The sequence below is a fragment of the Macrotis lagotis genome, chromosome 2, assembly GCF_037893015.1.
Source record: "Macrotis lagotis isolate mMagLag1 chromosome 2, bilby.v1.9.chrom.fasta, whole genome shotgun sequence".
Lineage (NCBI taxonomy): Eukaryota > Metazoa > Chordata > Mammalia > Peramelemorphia > Peramelidae > Macrotis > Macrotis lagotis.
The window spans coordinates 170,466,469-170,485,009 of NC_133659.1; the positions used below are offsets into that span (position 1 = coordinate 170,466,469).

Below are 18,541 nucleotides of genomic sequence, written 5' to 3' on the forward strand. Positions count from 1 at the left end.
TTTGCTTTAGTCAAGAGTTTTGCTTTTAGCAGACTCACTCTTTAGTGAAACTGTGACAGAGAAGAATGGAGATGCTGATGAGAATGCAAGGCAAGGTGATTCTTGAATTTCATGGCAAGTTGGGAAGTGACCCTCTACCCTGCTCATTGTACCATGGAAGGAATATATACAAATCACAACTGGATCTTCATATAACAGACATAGGTATGCAAGTTGTATATAGTCTCATTTTGGTAAATCTTATACTTTTTTGGGATTATCTTCCCTTAGAAATTCTTTTTTTATGGCTTTTTTTTTTGCAAGGCAATAGGGTTAAATGACTTGCCCAAGGTCACACAGCTAAGTAATTATTGAACGTCTGAGGTTGAATTTGAACTCAGGTCCTCCTGATTCCAGGGCCGGTGTTCTATCCACTACACCATCTAGTTACCCCCTCCTTCCCCTAGAATTTCAAAATACCTTCAAATTTGTTTGATCAGATTCTATTAAGCAGAACTTTATAAAGTCCCCTCCTATCCCCTTTTCCAGATTGCTGTGCTGTTGCTTGTCCAGTGATCTGTGAAGGGGTTGCTATTTACAGGAACCCTTTGGGGAAGCAGAGGTTCCTTTTGTGAATCTAAGAATTTCTTTCTTCTACCCCCCCCCATTTAATCTGGAAATTCAAGTTTTCACAAGTGCAGTTTTCATGTATATCAAAAATATTTGAATTTTAAAAAACAACATTAACCTGTTCATGAACCAAGGGTGGAGGAGATTGATTAGATAACTCAAAGAATTGATGGGGGGGGGAGGCGCAGCTAGGTGGCATAGTGGATAAAGCACCAGCCTTGGAGTCAGGAATACCTGGGTTCAAATCTGGTCTCAGACACTTAATAACTACCTAGCTGTGTGGCCTTGGCAAAGCCACTTAACCCCATTTGCCTTACAAAAACCTAAAAAAAAAAATTGATGGAGGGACATGAATAATAATTACATAGGGTTGAAATCTGTAGCAATGTAAGGAATGTCCACACCAGAAGTATGAGAAGCTGAAATGGAGTCAGTACCTTGGGTTCTGCTTTGCCATCCACCTCAGTGGAATTCTAGAGTTTTTCTTAGAGAAGTGGAGTGTAGAAATAGGAGATGGCTTCGCTATTTTGTTATCTGTCCCTTCCCTCCATTACTGATTGTCTTAAAAGACAGAAAAAGATCTTATAAAAGGCCAGATCATTTTTAAATCTACAATAAAGCCAACTTGTATCTTATAGGAATACCTGCTTGATCTCAGGATTGTAGTTTTGCTAGAGTAAATGCCATCCTCTGAGACTTATGTTTCTCAAAGGTTATAACTTGAATCAATTGCCCTCCCCTCACTTGGCATTTGGGTCTGTGCCTTTGTTTCCTTAAGGCCCTTTATTTCCTGACTGCCATGGCACATCACAGCCCTGCATTTGTCTTAGGAGGACCTGTCCATCACTGTGGAGGAAATCAAGAACTAAGGCCAAGCTGGAGCCTCACATTTTGGGTGGGGTGGCATCCATCTGATTACTTCTTAAAAGGAAGACAAAACCAAGGGGAAAGTGAATGAAGCTGTGCTTTTCCTGACTCTGGCAATGAGGAAGGGAATTAATTTGGGACTAGCCTTGTGACTCCTAGCAAATCTCTTTACATCTCAGGGATTTTAGTTTCTTCTTAAAAAATGAGGAAGTTGGAGCAGTTGAATTCTATTTATTCTATGTTTTTTTTTAAATAATGGCACTTAGACTTCCCCCAGAAAGTCTAAAGAGTTCATTAGTGCCCTCAGTTGCAAAGATCTCAGTTCTCCATGGGAAACAATCCAACATATGATACTATTAAAAAAGAACGTTTATTCCTTGAGCAAACTGGTTTGGAAGCCAGGTGACTTTTGAGACCAGGCTCCAACATTTACTGTATGATTTGTGGCCAGTAATTTAATCTCTTTGAGTCTTAGTTTCCTCATCTGTAAAATGGGCTAATAAATTCAACCTCATAGATTGTTGGGATAAAAGTACTCAGAGGAAACCATAAACTTCTAGTCTCAGATCTTCAGCTGCTTATTAGACATTTCAACCTGAATGTGCCAAAGACAACTTAAAGTCATTACATTCAAAATTGAACTCATTATCTTCTCTCCCTCTTCCCAACCTCTGTGTTACTCTTAAAGGTACCACCATCCTCCCAGAGCTACATGTCATCTTGGACTCCTCACTTTCTCCCTTCCCAAGATAAGTAGTCTGATAAAGGTTAATCATATAAAACTTATTTTCATATTACTCATTTTGCAGAAGAAATTCAAACCAAAATAAAAGAAAGAAAGAAAGTGAAAAATAGAATGCTTTGGTCTGTATTCAGACATCATCAATTCTTTCTAAGGAGACAGTATTTTTTCTAGCATGAGTCTTTTGGGATTGTCTTGGATCATTATAGTGCTGGGAATAATAAAGTTATTCATCATTGTTGCTCATCCAATATTGTTGTTACTTTGTAAAATGTTCTGGTTCTGGGTGGCTGGATAAAGCACCAGCCCTGGAGTCAGGAGTACCTGGGTTCAAATCCGGTCTCAGACACTTAATAATTACCTAGCTGTGTGGCCTTGGGCAAGCCACTTAACCCCATTTGCCTTTCAAAAGCCTAAAAAAAAGTTCTGGTTCTGCATTGTAAGTCTTTTCAGGTTTTTTGAAATCATCCTAATCATCATTTCTTATACCATAATAATATTCCATTACAATCATTTGTTCAGCCATTCTGCAAAGGATGAATATCCCTCAATAACTGGCATTTCAACAATACTTTCTGGTTGAAAAGTTCTTTATATCCCTTACTTCATTTGCACCTCTCAGCATTTCAAAAACCACTAAATAACTACTATAGGTATTATTACCCTTCTCCCCATTTTACTCATGTACATGAAGCTCAGAGAATTTATTTAGTAATTTATTTGGCATCACACAGCAAAATAGTATCAAATGCAGAATTTGAATTCTAATCTTCTAGACTCTGGGTCCAGCACTATATTACTTTTCTTATTATTTATCGTTGCTATTCCCCTTCTCAGTTTTTAACCTTTCAGTCTTTCTTCTTCACCTCTGATTAACATGTCATCATAGCATGTCATCATTAACATGTCATAACTGATTGCTTCTTTAGTGACTATGAAGTCTCATTCTAGGAAGAGCTTGGAGAGATTTGGGAATGATTCACTGGGCACATGATGTGTAATTTGGTACTGCTTCATAAATATAGAGCCTTCAACAGGCTTATCTCAGAATCATTAATGACTAATGGTAAATTTTACTCTTGGCCCTTAGTGTGACACTTAGCAGTTTTAGCTTCTGAATTCAGAGTCAAGAATGCTTGTCTTGGCAGCTATGAAAGTGTGTTCAATGGACCTCATATTGGAATCAGGATACAGGGTTCTCTGATTTGAGTTCTGACATTGATTATTATGTGACTTAACCTGGTTATTTTATCTATGAAGACTCATTATGTCTTACTGTTAAAGGGAAACAGAATCTCTTCCAACACTCCTCAATTTGTTTTTGTGAGAGTAACTCTACAGTCTCTCTCAAGAAGATGGCATATCACTTAACCTCTGCAGGTCTATGTTTCCTTATCTACAAAATTGTGGGGTTGGATTCAATGGCCTCCAAGTTCTCTTCCACCTCTAAATCTATGATCTTTTCATCTGTAATTAAACAATAAAATGAAAAGAATAAAAATAATGAGCAAATTCCTAGCAATATGATGATATAATCCTGAAGTACTTATGATGAAAAGTGCTATCCATCCCAGAAAAAGAACTGATGGTGTCTGATGCAGATTGAAGAATACTTTTTTAAAGTATGTTATTTTTCTTGAGGGTTTTTCTTTTTGATCTGTTCTCTTCCACAACATGACTATTTTGGAAATTTTTGTGTGACTACATACATATATCCTATATTTAATTGCTTACCTTCTCAGATGGGTGGAGGGGATGCCCTAGAGAGCTATTTGGATAAAGATTTAAAAATTGGTTTTCCATGTAACTGGGGAAAATATTAAATATGATTACTATTAATATTAATTAATGCTTTTATAATTAATATCTAATATTTAAATTATTAAATAAATACTTGTTGACTGCCTATAAGCACCATAAAAACAAAACAAAACAAAATATAATGAGCAAGAATAAAGTCAGAATCTAGGTCAAGCCAAGACTGAAAGAAAAATGAGCTTCCTCTGTCAGACCCTCTAGAACTTCAAGACCTGAATGACATCCTAGGTGCTTGCTGTTCCCACAAATGATTCCAATAGTTTTGGTCTCCTTACTCTCAGAGAAGCCTGCAGCCCTCCCACCAGAGGCACTTCATCCTTAAATACCCATATGAGGGCTAAACCAGGTTAAGGGTAAAGGCCTCATCCATTGAGGAATTGGGGGTGTCTACCCTACACATGTAAGGACTTCCCCTGGTAGTATGGGCAGATGACAGCAGTTTGTTCCACCATGAAGGTAGAGACTGTGGGGAGCTTGGTCAGATATCGAGGATGCTTCCTTGCATTCCAGATCAGTGGACCTTGTCCACTGAACTTTGATGTCTCTAGTTTTCTGTGGAAGAGAAATTTAAGTGATGATTTTGGGCAACCCTCCCTCCCTCAAGTCCAGTTCATACATGAATCAAAACATCACCCCATGATGTCATTGGTCCTCTTCAAAAATAAAGGACAAACAAAAGCAGAATATAGCCAAGGTAGCTAGCAGAACACTGGACTATGACAGGAGCCCTAGATTCAACTTGTAGTTCTGCTGCCTGTATGACCTTGGGCAACTCACTTCCCTTCTCCAGGCTTCACTGTTCCTTCCCGGGAAAATGAAGAGTTAGGCTTGAAGGTTGCTTTGAGCTCTGTAAAAACAGATAAATTATTCTCGATATAATTTCTGTGAGTGCAGGCAGTAAGTCATGCTTAGAAGGCTGTGATGTGAATGGTAGTGACTGGAATGTAAGACCTAGGCATGGATTTTGATCCCAGCCTTTTCCTTGTATAGCTTAGGACAAGTTATGTTTCCCTTCCATGGTCATTCAGTTCCTTCACCCAGAGAATGAGAGGCTTGAAATGGATAATTCTTCATCTCCCTAGATCCATTGAAGATCAAATTGAATCAAATATGATAATAGATGTAAAACACTTTGCAAACCTTCAAGGACTATGTAAATATTAGTTGTTAAGAAATACAAGGAAGATTTCTATGATGATGGGAGCCCCCTCCCTAACTGACAACTTCTTCCCACCAATCTCATACTGTACTGGCTTTTCCCAAGGTGACTAGAGAGAAGACCAGGCATCAACACCTATGCTGTATAATTCTGCTGCTCTGCAAAGATAAGACCTGCATTTATTTGTGAGGTACTATGACAAACCTTGTGGGAAACCAAAGTTCCTCAAACCCACTGGGGCAGAAAGCTTGACTGACAGACATTTTCAGAGTTGACATCTCAGAGATTTCATCTTTTCAAAAAAAGAAAAAAAGCATTTTTTCATCACAGACTGGAGGAAAAAATTGTAAGCAAGCCACCATGTTTGGGGACCCAACCAATTTGTGAAAAGAAACATATGGAGTTCCTAGAGGAATTAGTTCTTTTGGGTTTATGGAGTTTGAGTCCTAATCTCAGTTCAGCTGGATCTTTGCTGCCCTTTCAGGATGATGATTTGGACTGACAGCCTTGCCACCTGTTGTTAATTGGACTGTGGTGCTTTCTCCTCCTGCTGTCGTTTCCCATTATAGCCATCTATAACCATCTCATCTTGGGGGGGTGGGGAATTAGTTTCCATCAGCACTTGACTTGCCCTCTTCACTTTCCTGTTAGCAGTCATCCCACATAGTACCTACTGCAATACTAGGAACAAGTTGGCATCTTGTGTTGAATGAATAATGAATTAATTGATTGATTGAATGGGTATAGATAGAACTGTTTAGGATAGAACTGTTAAACATCAATAAGCAGGGGCAGCTAGGTGGCGTAGTGGATAAAGTACCAGTCTTAGAGTCAGGAGTACCTGGGTTCAAATCCAGTCTCAGACACTTAATAATTACCTAGCTGTGGGGCCTTGGGCAAGCCACTTAACCCCATTTGCCTTGCAAAAACCTAAAAAATAAACAAATAAAAAATAAGAAAAGAAACTGGGCTCAGAACTGGTCTCTCTAGTCACTTTGGGAAAAGCCAGTATAGGGAAGTAATACCTGAGTTCAATCCGGCCTCAGACACTTAATAATTACCTAGCTGTGTGGCCTTAAGCAAGCCACTTAACTCCACTGCCTTGCCAAAAAACCTGAGAGAGAGAGAGAGAGAGAGAGAGAGAGAGAGAGAGAGAGAGAGAGAGAGAGCCTAGCAGACAGCATTTCCTGAAGCAGTGATTCCTCCCAAGTCATAAGATCATAAATCTAGGGCTAGAAAGGACCTCAGCCAACCTGCTTATTTCATACAGGAAGAAACTTAGGCCCAGGGAGGCTAGGTATCTTGCCCCAGGTCACACAGAAAATTTGTGGAAGAGCTGAGGTTTTCTGACTCAGAATCAATGCCCATTTCATTTCATTATGCTGCGCTCTCCTTGATTCACTCTCCCAGTCAGTTACTTGGGTTTCCAGCCAGAACCCATGGTCCATGTCCCTGACTAGAGACTTGGAGATACAGTTAATTCTTAATTAAACATTTGTGATGGAGAGCTCTAGTGAAGATCCACAAAAGGTATCTCAAGTTGGTTCTGAAATTCATTGTTGGTCATTGTTTCCTTTTCCCTTCTTTGTTGTATTTTACCATGAATTATAAAAAGAAACCACAGGTCCTAGCACAGAGGTCCATCAACCCATTTTGCACAAGACACGTAGTGTGTTTCCATTTCTTAAATGTACTTACTTAAAATACAGCAGAGCCCCAAATCCTGTGTACAAAGAGAATTAAAAGACCCAAGCCCTGATTTGCCAGTTATTAGTTCTATGGCCTTAGCCAAATCACTTCATCAGTAAAATGAAATATTTTCTATACTTATTTTTGAGAGATAGTGTAAAGACCTACATGTAGGTAGGTAAGTAGGTTGGTAGGTAGATACATAGCCTTTTGAAATATTATTTATTACTGTTGGAAAAGCATGGTGGTACAACGGATAAGAGCTGGTCTCAGAGGCAGGAAGACCTGGGTTATGCCACAATTCTCCATAAATGTGATGTGATTATTATTTTAACCATCATGATATTTCTGTCATCACTTTCCATTGTAAAACTTGCAAATTCAGCACTTAAGAGCCTATTTATTTACTCCTAGCATTTTGCCTGTAATTAGGGTATGTCATCACTAAGTGAACAGTGGTCCCTTGGTTATAGCCACATGATGAAAACATCTCAGTTTTCACCAAAGATATGACTTCCTGAGAGAAAGGATCAGTTTTCCCTTTTTTAAAAAAATTTTTTAGCAAAAACTATGTTTTTTATTAGTATAGGGAACTCTTCCTACCAGTGAAGATTACCTGATCTGCAACTTCTAATCATAAAAATACTGCTAGAGGAAACGAGACCTTGTGACTAACCCAAGGTCATTAGCCATTCTGTATCAAAGGTGAGACTTGAACCCAGGGCTTCTGTTTTTTAGGTTAGTTCTCTATTCATTGTACCACAGTGCCTCTCAATTTTATTTATAAATATTTACCAGTAATAACATTATTTTAAATGGATATCTATATTGAAAAAGTAGAAAAAGAAAACATAACAATTGGATTCTTTACCCACTAATAATTGTTATAAATCATTGCTTAATCTAATCCTGGTTCTTTCCCCAAGTTCGGATAGAATTCTTTTCTCTAACTCATTCTTAATCTTTATCTTGGTGTCAGACTCTTCTCAGAAGGAAACTAGGACTTGAGGCCAATTTTTCATTAAAAATATCAAGGACAATTGCCCCATCTGCTCCAGCCAGAGAAGGGAGGGAGCAAACTGCCCACATGGAGAGATCTCCCAGCACAGTCACCAGCAGGCTATCTATGTTGTTGTTAAGGCTAATTTAAGGAATGGCCTTGCCATTCCTTTTTAGTTTCTCTGATCTCTTCCTCTGGAAGCTTTTAAAATTGACATGGATGGTATCACATAGTATGACCGCAGAAAGAGCATCAAACAGTCCACATATTCTGCTGGAGAAAGTTTCCTTGCCAGGTCCCACTTTACTGTAGGGATAGGGACAAAGTTGGAGCAAAAGAGGGGAAAAATTAAAACCTTACCACTTTTCACATTCCTACTTTCCATATTCTTGTATGAATTAAAATTTCTTTTCAGTGTTCCCCTTCCTCATCCTCTTCAGTGAACTATGATTTATTATATCTTTGTTGTTAAGTCATTTTTTTCAGTCATGTTCAATTCTCTATGATCCCATTTGGAGTTTTCTTGGAGTAGTTTGCCATTTCCTTCTCCAATTCCATGTACAGAAGGGAAACTGAGACCTGCAGGGTTAAGTGACTTGCCCAGGATCACTCAGCTAGTAGTGTCTGAGGCCAGATTTGAACTCATGAAGATGAGTCTTTCTGATTCCAAGCCTAGTGTGCTATATTCATTGTGCCACCTGCCTATTATCCACACACACACACACATACACACACACACACACACACACACACACATATATATATGTATATATATATAAATGTATATATGCCACCTAATTATTCAGTATATATGAATATGTATATAATTATAATATTATAAGTTATAATGTATAAGTACTCTATGTAAAAGATGGTACTTAGTTCTGGGAATATAAAGACAAAAATAAAATAAAAGTCTCTGCCTCAAGGAACATAAATTTCCTTAAGAGCTATAGGATAGGATGGGAAAGGGAAGTTTGGTAAAGTGAAAAGAGTGCTAGACTGCCATCCGAAGGCCTGAGTTCAAGTCCCAGTTCTGTACCTTCTGCCCTCAGGGTCTGTGGGCAAGCCACTTTAACCCTCTTCCCCTTTTCCTTCATCCACAAAATCAGTAAATTAAGCTATAGGACTTCTAGAATTCTCCTCATTTCTAAAGTCAGTATAAAGTATTTAAGGTGGGTAAAAGTAATAATAGGTTTTGCTTAGACTAGTCACTCTTGAGTTGATCCTTTGAAGGAAGCTATTCTAAGATGTGAAGAGGCAGAAGTACATCTTAGGCATGGGAAACAACCCGGACCTGCATAATGCAGGAAATAGATTGTCAAATCTTAGGGAAAGTTCAGTTTGTCTGGCACATTATAGTACATCAAGGGAACAATATGAAATGTCTGGAAAAATAGATGGGGGTCATTTTTTTTTCAGAATTTTAAATACCAAACTAAGGAACTGATGTTTTACCCTCAAAGCAATAAGGAAACACTGAAAATTCTTGAACAGGAAAGTGCTATATAGTCAGACCTGTCTCTTAGGAATTTTAATTTGTCAACTACGTGGAATATAGATTAAAGAAAAGAATTATTTGACTCAGGGAGACCTCTTCATGGGCTATTGCAACATCAACCAAGAAAGTAGCCCTGTGAATAGAAATATACAAAAGAAAAAGAAGGAAGGAAAGAAATGGGAGGACAGAGGATGATATGAATTATGGACTGTGAAGTTGAATAGGACTGAGAAAATAGGAAGAGCTAGCAGGCGGGAAGAATTTTAGCTTCAGATAGTTAACTAACTCTCAGAGAAAAATGAGAGCAGGAACTGAGAGTTGTCTGCCATTGGGTGGGAAAAGAAACCCCTTAACATTATTATTTTCCCTGTGTTGATTTTTTTTCTAATAGTGTACCTAGCTAGTGTGCACAGAATTATTTTTATGTTGTTTTCCTCATTGGACTGTAAGTTTCTTGAGAGCCTTTTTTTTGTATCTAAGGCTTTTTTTGCCTTTCTTTGTATTTATGGCACATATTAGACAATAAATTCCTATTCACTGACTGACTAATTAGGACTGCTATTCTCCTGGATCCTGGAATGACCAAAGACATCAGTTCAAGGGTAGTTGCATTAGCTCTCATCAATGACTATTCCAAACTCAAGAGAACCACAGTTTTAGCCATTAGTAGAAGTGTGTGGAAGTTCTTTTGGGTTTCTGGAATAACAAATAAGTCCTTCAAACCAATGTGAACTCAAATTATGTATAGTTCAATAGCTTCATACCAAAAATGGCAGGAGATAAGGAGAGCCTAGAAGATACCCTGGGCTCAACTGCCAGTGTCTGAGATATCTGGACCCTCTTGTGCCCTTAGTGCTCTGAAGCTTTGGATCTGGAATGGATCTGCTAAGGGTCTTAGATGGATTTTTGACCCCCTTCGTTGTTTCAGGTTTCTTGAGATTTGAGACTTCAAGTAGATGGTGGACCCCATTTAGTATAGAATTTCTACTATTTCTTACCAACCACAACATACAAGACCAGATCATATCTCAAAGGGCTAATAGCCTTTTTAAGGATAAATCATTTTAAAACAACATTTCAATCTGAAACAGCAGGGTCACTAAACAGAAAGTCAAAGTGATTTCCCCTGCTGAGAAAATAAAGAGCACAGAAATAGAGAATAATCCTGCTTAGATGTGCCAATCAGAGAGGTCAGGAGTCAGTGCTCTTTCCTGTTATGTCAGATAGGGCCTAGACCAACTAGGCTAATGTGATCTATAAGGGAGTGCTTGGGGTTGGCAACTTATAGGTCTTTGGTCCTCTCTTATTCATGAAGTGTCCAGGCCCAAGGGAGGCTGAGCGTGGGAGCCTGCCTCATTCTCATGAACCGAAGTAGCACTGGAGCGGTGGCACCAAGAAGTAACCACATGGGTAACTAGCTGACAGATCCCAAAAAACTTTTTAAACTCCATCAGGAAGACCCATGTCTACTCCTCCAAAGAAAGAGAACTGTCTCCTTTAATTTTGGGAATAATCTATATTCCCCAAAGGCCTTGGACTCATTATTTAACCATTATACATATTTCTCAAGCATCTAATAATATACAGAAAGTCTTTTTAATATATTCATGTGACTGTAAACAAAACAGTACTTTGGGACCTTGGGTGCAAGTCATGTAACCTGTCTGGTCTTGGTTCTTCCCTGTGTAAAATCAAAATAAGACCTACCCACCTGCTTCATCCAGTATCAGCTGAGTTGAATGAGTTAGGATTCATCAGCTCAGAGAAAGAAAAGCACTATAGAAATAAAATTAAGCTATTTCAAACAATGTGCTTGAAATTATAACAGATTCTTTGTGTTCATAGGTGCAAATTGTGAAACTGTAGGATGAATCATATTTTCCCTTAAAAATAATGTGAGTTTTGTTTCTTATATGATACCAAAATTTTTATTGAAATTATTACAAGTGCCACATTAACTATACATTATATACTGTGTACTTTCCAGTATAAAACTTTCAATACTGTGTGTAAATGAATTAAATAGGGTTTTATACAGTAACTAAACTGAATATATATATTACATATAGATGTTATATATATTACATATATATGAAAGGGAGAATTAATGAGGCTGGGAACCAGGGAGACCTCATTAAAGGAATTATGTAGGGTTGATGGAGGCTGATATATTTTGGTACAGAAGACCCAACCCCTTGGGTCTTCTATGCCAAAGTATATCAGAAAATAGTACCTAAGGAAAATAATTTTGCAACAAGTACCTGGGAGTAATTGACAGAATGCGGTAAGTATGAAGTACTTTAAAACTAGGACAGCTTGTTAGATTGTTTATTGCTATTTGGTAAATAGTCCTACCCAAGCCTTCAGTTAGTTTGTATGATTTCATTTTACAGCCCATCATTGTAGTGTCAGGGTCCTGCAACCCCTAACTGCCAGGCTCCTGCAACCTCTCACTCACACCCTCCTTTAGGAACAACCAGCAACAGCAGCATAATGGGTCAGCCTATAAACACCAGCAAAGAAGTCCCATTTCTAACTTTTATGTGCAACCCCACGTGGGAGAGAAACTAGTTCTTGCCTTAGGGCTGCTGGCAAGGGCTACTGCCTTCCTGTCCCCACAGCCAACTGTCCAGCCTTGCTTATGGTGGTAAATTATGGAAGGAATCTACAATACCCCCTTCTATTCCAAATACACACACACACACACACACACACACACACACACACGTGTGTGTGTATGTATGAATGTATGTATACATATATATGAATGTATTGCATACTTATATTTTATGCACATGCAGACTTGTACCAGACACACAATATACACACATACATTCCCTATTATAAACTTCAGGGCAGAAAGATGAAAATGATCTGCCTTTAAAGACCTCTAGGAGTTATATTGAATATTTTTATGTGAAATGGATAGTCAAAAGAAAGGTTTATGGGTAGATTTCTGGGTACGTGTCTATTAAGAAACAAGAGTTTCAACTTTATACATTCCTAATCTCTCTTAAGGTAGAAACCAGTGCATTCTCTGACACAGGGAAACACCTTAATGTTATTGGGGGAGCAGTAGATAGTGAGTTCATCATAATGCTGAGCATACCTCTCACTATCTTCAGAGGCAGCTGGCCTTGTGAGATGCTTCCCATTTTAAAATAAGGAAACAACAATTATGTTTTAAGTTGCATTGGTTGAGAACCAAAAAAAGTGACTTGGCACGAATTTCCATCCTGGCCCTTTACAACAGGTTGCTCTGTAACACCATACACGGTCTGTTTTCTATCAGTGGTTCCTAGCCTGCTTATTAAACAGATTTATACAATGAAAGAATCTAATAACAGAAACATTCACCTCCTTTATTACTTGGCATTATTTATGGTTCATACATTTTTTTCAGCTACCTTCTTATGCACTGGAATCTGCCAACATTGTACTTAGATAGTTTATGTACCATAGTACAAGTCATTTGGGGGATTAAAAAAAAAGTTTTGTCCCTTCTTTCTATCCATTTCACCAGCTGGGATCTCATCCTCCTAGCAGGGGAATTATCTTCCTTATCCTGAAACGTTTTCAGCCTAGCAGCCTTTTCTGCCCAGTTAGGGGTTTCTTTTAGGTTCCATAATTCTTGACCCAAATGAGAGGTGATTTTTCTTTTTTCCATTGAAGAGATACTCTTCATCCCTGGAATCGGGAGTGATATAAATCTTCAACTCAGTCTGTTTAAGAAAACATGGCCCTGGGGGAAACTATATGTGATCCTTAAAGATCTGTAAACATCTTCTTGGGGTTCCCCAGACCCAAAAGATGCCCTTGAGAATTTATTTCCTTCCTTTTCTCATTCCATTGGAAGGAGTTGCTGAATTATGGAAGCAATGGTGTGGATTTTACAGGAAAGCCAGTATGGGAAGTTTGGAATGGCATAGGTTTAAAATTCTGCAATGCTAAGTCTCAAGTTACCTTTTTGTAGGGCAGAAATGAGTTTGGAAATGGAGTAGGGGAAAGAGCATAACTAAGAGCATGAAATGAATACAGTAATTCAGAGTAGTCAAGGTGTGACTGATTTTCTCCTTAAGATAGGAGAACCCTATCTTACTCTAACCCCTACTTTGACCAGCTGCCAATTCTCCACTATTGCAAATTGGACAGATACCTGCTGAAGGAGAATTTTTCCTTTTGCATCTGTCACAGGACATAGATATGTCACTGTCTCCTTTGATATCACTAAACAAAGCCCACTCAGATCACTTGCTACCCATTTGACTTTGGACAAATCACTTAGCTTCTCTTGACCTCAGTTTCATGCACTATGAAATGAAGCAGATGTAATCAATCTATGATACTATGCCAGTTGAGGTACCCCCCAAGTGATTTGTATCCAGAAGCAACCATTTGGGATAAAGGAGCAGAGAGGTGAATGGGGTCTAGCAACTACTGTGAGCTATAGCCCATGGGGCCTCCATCAGTAAATAACCATAAATGGTAATTTGTAAGAGGAAGCTATGAATGCAAGGAATGAGGAGTCACTTGTTGAAGGATGCATAAAATTAAAGGAATTTTTTTTACTTGAAACACTTTTTTCCTTATAAAAACTATATTATTCGGGCTACACCCTCATACACATGTTTCCTTAATAAGAATTTCTGAAGCCACGTCCGGGCCATGTGGCAGGGATTAGTCGTCTTCCATATTATTAATTATAATAAATATGAGCATGGAGGGTTTTATGAAATTTTGCATGAATGGCTGAATTGGGAGTTCTGGTTTCTAATTGCCAGCTGGGTCCACCATGGCTTGCACAGAAAATGGATATACTTTCCTCACTTCAAAGGAGACCCCTTTCCTCCCCTCTGTCCATGCATATACAGAACAGCCCTTCCTCCCTTATATGCCAGTGAACACAGGCCTCCATCTTCAAGGCTCAGAGTTCTCTCACTTTAACTATGGTGCTGTTATGAAAGTTATATAAAAGGAAAGTAGTCAAATTCTAATGCCTTTCTCTAATCCCCAGTGTCCCTGCTAATAACGAGGAAAAGAGCAATCATCAGTTTCCCAATTATCAATGTTTAGTTTTCTGAATCTGTCACTCAGTGGACTAGGAGCCATCTAGGAGCCAGGTTAGGCCTACTTTTGCCTCTTTTCTTCTGGCTGTTTCACCTTCTCCACTGCAAGAGAAGTGGGGTGGTCTCAGTCACCTCCATGGTTGGGTATTCTGTTTCCCTTGAAACTGAATTGAACCAAATCATGAAATAAATAATGGAATGGATAGAATTAATTTGCTGCCTCAGAGCTATAATTAGGAATTTTTACACCTGGGGCAAACAGTGCAAAACTTGCCCTCAAATTACCTTTTAAGTCAAGCCATAAATTCACTATTTAGGCATGGAGTTCAGCTGGGGGTGACTAAAAAGGAGAGAAAAAAGAACAGGCAGCTTACAACTTTTCCCCATTGTGCGTTGACATAGGAAATTAAGTGGGAATTTTGGGGGAGTTTTGTGGAAGCCTCAGATGACACACAAAAATGCTTAACCTAAATTTTACAATAAGGTGCTATAAATATCCTTATGGTACTTACAGTATTTACAGAAAAAAAAATTCAGACTTCTCTGTTACAAAGGGAGTGCCAAAAATGTTTATGTGGATTTTCCAAAGTAGAGGGGCTCTACACCCCTAAACCTTGTGATGTAGAAGTGATAACTGGAATTCTTTCTAACTAGGTATTAACCTCTATTGTTCTACACAGCCAGGCAGAAGCTTTCTAAATTCAGGGCTCTGGAGAAAAGCCCTGGATCCCCTTCCCTAGTTTCAGCTCTGCTGTGTCCCCAGTAGACCTGAATCTTGTTTGTTTTTTTTTTCTTAATTTGAATCACAAGATCATACAAAAGTAAAAGAGCTAACTCAACGTAGAAAAGAATATATTTATTAAACAGTAACACTAAAATAGTCTCTAAAGTTTACTTGACCCATATTGATACTTAGTTTGGTTTCTGTCTGTGCAACCTTGGTGTCAGTATTTCCGGTGCATTGGTGAAGCAGGTCTGGTGATTTCTTCTCCTGCACTTCAAATTTAACTGAGTTTTGATGCTGTAATGCTTCCCCCCCCTTCTACCTCTCCTTCCTCCTTTTTTCTTCCTCCCTCTTTCCCTTTAATTTTTATAAACTGCTTATTCTGTTCATTCCTGTGTCCCTTAGTCATTGACATGGTAGGAAGAATATCAGCTACAAAGCACGATTGGTGACAGGGCTTAGCTAGACCTTGAAGTTAGCCCAGTGACTATTAAGATTTGGATGGATGGCTGTATATATGCACATATGACTTGGATCAGCTATGACCAGAGGAAACAAGTGTTTAGAGAATTATTAGTCAGAACTATACATGCCTTGCAAGAATCACTAATTTTTGTTATTCAAAAAAATTTAAAATTAACTTTCAAAATCACCTCTAAGTCATTATGGGTTATTATTGCCAGAACTTGGCATCTTTATAGATCCAGAGGGAGAGGGGGCTTTATATATTCAAGGCTTTCAAAGTAAATGACAGTGTTTCAACTAATGTCTTTTGCCCCTGGAAGTTATAAATTTTGATACTTCCTTCCAGCATACCCTACACTTTCATCTAACCTGCTGCCTTAGATATCCCTTCTAGAACTTCATCCCATTTTCCTTTTCCTGGGTTGGTCTCCCAGTTCCCTAGAATACCTGAGTGCTGAGTCATTAAGGAAAATCTAGGGGAGTGAGTAGGACTGACTATGTGAGTCTCAGTCCACTAGTCTGAGAATATGGCAGTCATCTTTTATCTACAAATGATCTAAGAGCTTTAGGCATCTGTAGTGGGTAGGGATTTGTAAAGTTTTCTTCCACCCACCCTTCCTTCCCCTAAAATAGAAAGTAATCTACATCTTTTTTACTTTTCCATTTCCATATCTGTTCTTCAACTCCTCTTCCTATACATCTAAAGGCCAAATAACTGAAATGACTTAGGTCATTACAAAATTTCCCTCTTAAGGCTCTTTTACCTGCAAAAACCATCCAACCTCTCACTTACTGTTGTCCCCAATGAAATCCTTGAATCTTGGGCTCCTGTGGGTGTTATGGCATTCACAGCTCATTGTCATTGTAGGAACATATAAACTTGTGAGGGAATATCCCTTGTTCTTGGTGGAAATCATGTGCAGATTCATTGCACAAGCATTTGTTAAATGATGATATGTATATAACCCATATCAGATTACTTGCTGTCATGGGGAGAGGGGAGGGAAGGAAGAGAAGTAGAAAAATGTGGAACTCAAAAACTTACAAAAAGACAAATGTTGAAAACTGTCTTTGCATGTAATTGGAAAAAAATAAAATAACAATATTAAGAACTTTAAAAAAGCATTTGTTAAGTGCTTAACTATAAGCCAGTTAGTACTAAATGCTGGAAATACCAGAACAAAAACATGTATTTTCCACCCTCAAGGAGCTTAAATTCAACATGTACCCAGATAAGTAAATTTATATATATATATATATATATATATATATATATATATATATATATATATATACACACACATATGCATACACACACATAGTAGTAGCAATTGTAAGAAAGATGGCTCTCATAATCTGAGCACTAGTATAAGAATATATGATTAAAATATTATGTACTATTGGAATGTAAACAAAGGACTTTGAGAAGTTTTATTCCTCTTCAAGAATACCTGAGTGCTGAGTCATTAAGGAAAATCTAGTGGAGTGAGTAGTACTGACTATGTGAGTCTCAGTCCACTAGTCTGAGAATATGGCAGTCATCTTTTATCTACAAATGATCTAAGAGCTTTAGGCATCTGTAGTGGGTAGGGAGCTTTAGAACTGGAAGAGAGGAAGGTTGTGGGGGTTGATGATCAGAGACTTCCCTTATAAACAGTCCAACCCTGGCTAGACTTCAGTTGAATTTGGATTGGAAACCTATACTCTGTACATTTCTAAGTTTCTGTGCTTTTATGGGGATTTTGGAGGTTTTGTTTTGTTTTTTCTTAGTTTCTTAGAATTTGAAAAATTCCAGCCTTCTCTTGGCTTCCAGGGGATTTTCCATACCTTAATGAAGTTGCATATTATGCCCTCAAGGGACTGGAGAAGAGGGGAGGTAGAAACTGGCCCACAGGGCAGGAAAAGGACAGGGTCCATTATGGACAATGACCCCTTCCTTCCCTCTGCAGTTCCTTTCCAGGCAGAATACAATTTCTAGAATTCAGGTCTTGGAGCCTGGAATCAGATCCTCTTTCTGTAACCTTTGGCAAATCAAACTCTGAACTTTGGTTTCTTCATATTTAAATGGGTACCTGCAGTGGAGAGTTTGTCTATATTGGCTAAATCATGTATGGAGACATCAAGTATAGTTAACTTGCTATTTGAGAAAAGCTGCTATAAACCTTCAGAATTTTTCCTGGTCTCCTTAAAAGATTTGTAGAGGGACTTATTTGACCTAATGGGAGGTTGGGAGAGAAGTATCCTCTTAAAGAAGTATATTTTTTATTTTTTCATATTTTTATAATTAATTTATTTGTTTTCCATCTATATGTAAAGATAGTTTTCAACATTCAACATTTTGTAAAGTTTTCTTCCACCCACCCTTCCTTCCCCTAAAATAGAAAGTAATCTGATAAAGTTTATACATGCACAATCATGTTACATATATTTCCATATTAGTCATGCTGTGAAAGAAGAATAAGAATAAAAGGGAATAACTAAAAAAAAACAAATTGAAAATAGTATGCTTTGATCTGCTTTCAGAATCCATAGTTCTTTCTCTGGATGTGGATGACATTTTCCATCACAAGTCTTTTAGAAGTGTCTTTGATCACTGTATTTCTGAAAAGAGAATTAGTTGTTCATCGCGCAATGTTCCTGTAAAGGTGTACAATGTTCTGGTTATTCTCTCTTTGATCAGCATTAAGTCTTTCTAGGTTCTTCTGAACTCTGCCTGCTCATCATTTCTTATAAAACAGTAATATTCCATTATATTCATATACCACACCTAGTTCAGCCTTTCCCCAGTTGATGGACATCCCCTCATTCTTTGCCACTACAAATATTTTTGTACATATGGTCCTTTCTCTTTTATGATCTCTTTGGGATACAGATCTAGTAATGATATTGCTGAAAAGAATA

At 38.1% G+C, this 18,541-nt stretch overlaps 1 protein-coding gene across 8 annotated transcripts in view; it reads left to right on the top strand.

Annotated features, from left to right (window-relative positions):
- The window catches only part of BCAS3 (BCAS3 microtubule associated cell migration factor), an 851,656-nt gene that overhangs the window by 737,897 nt on the left and 95,218 nt on the right, over positions 1–18,541 (top strand). The window lies entirely within an intron of this gene.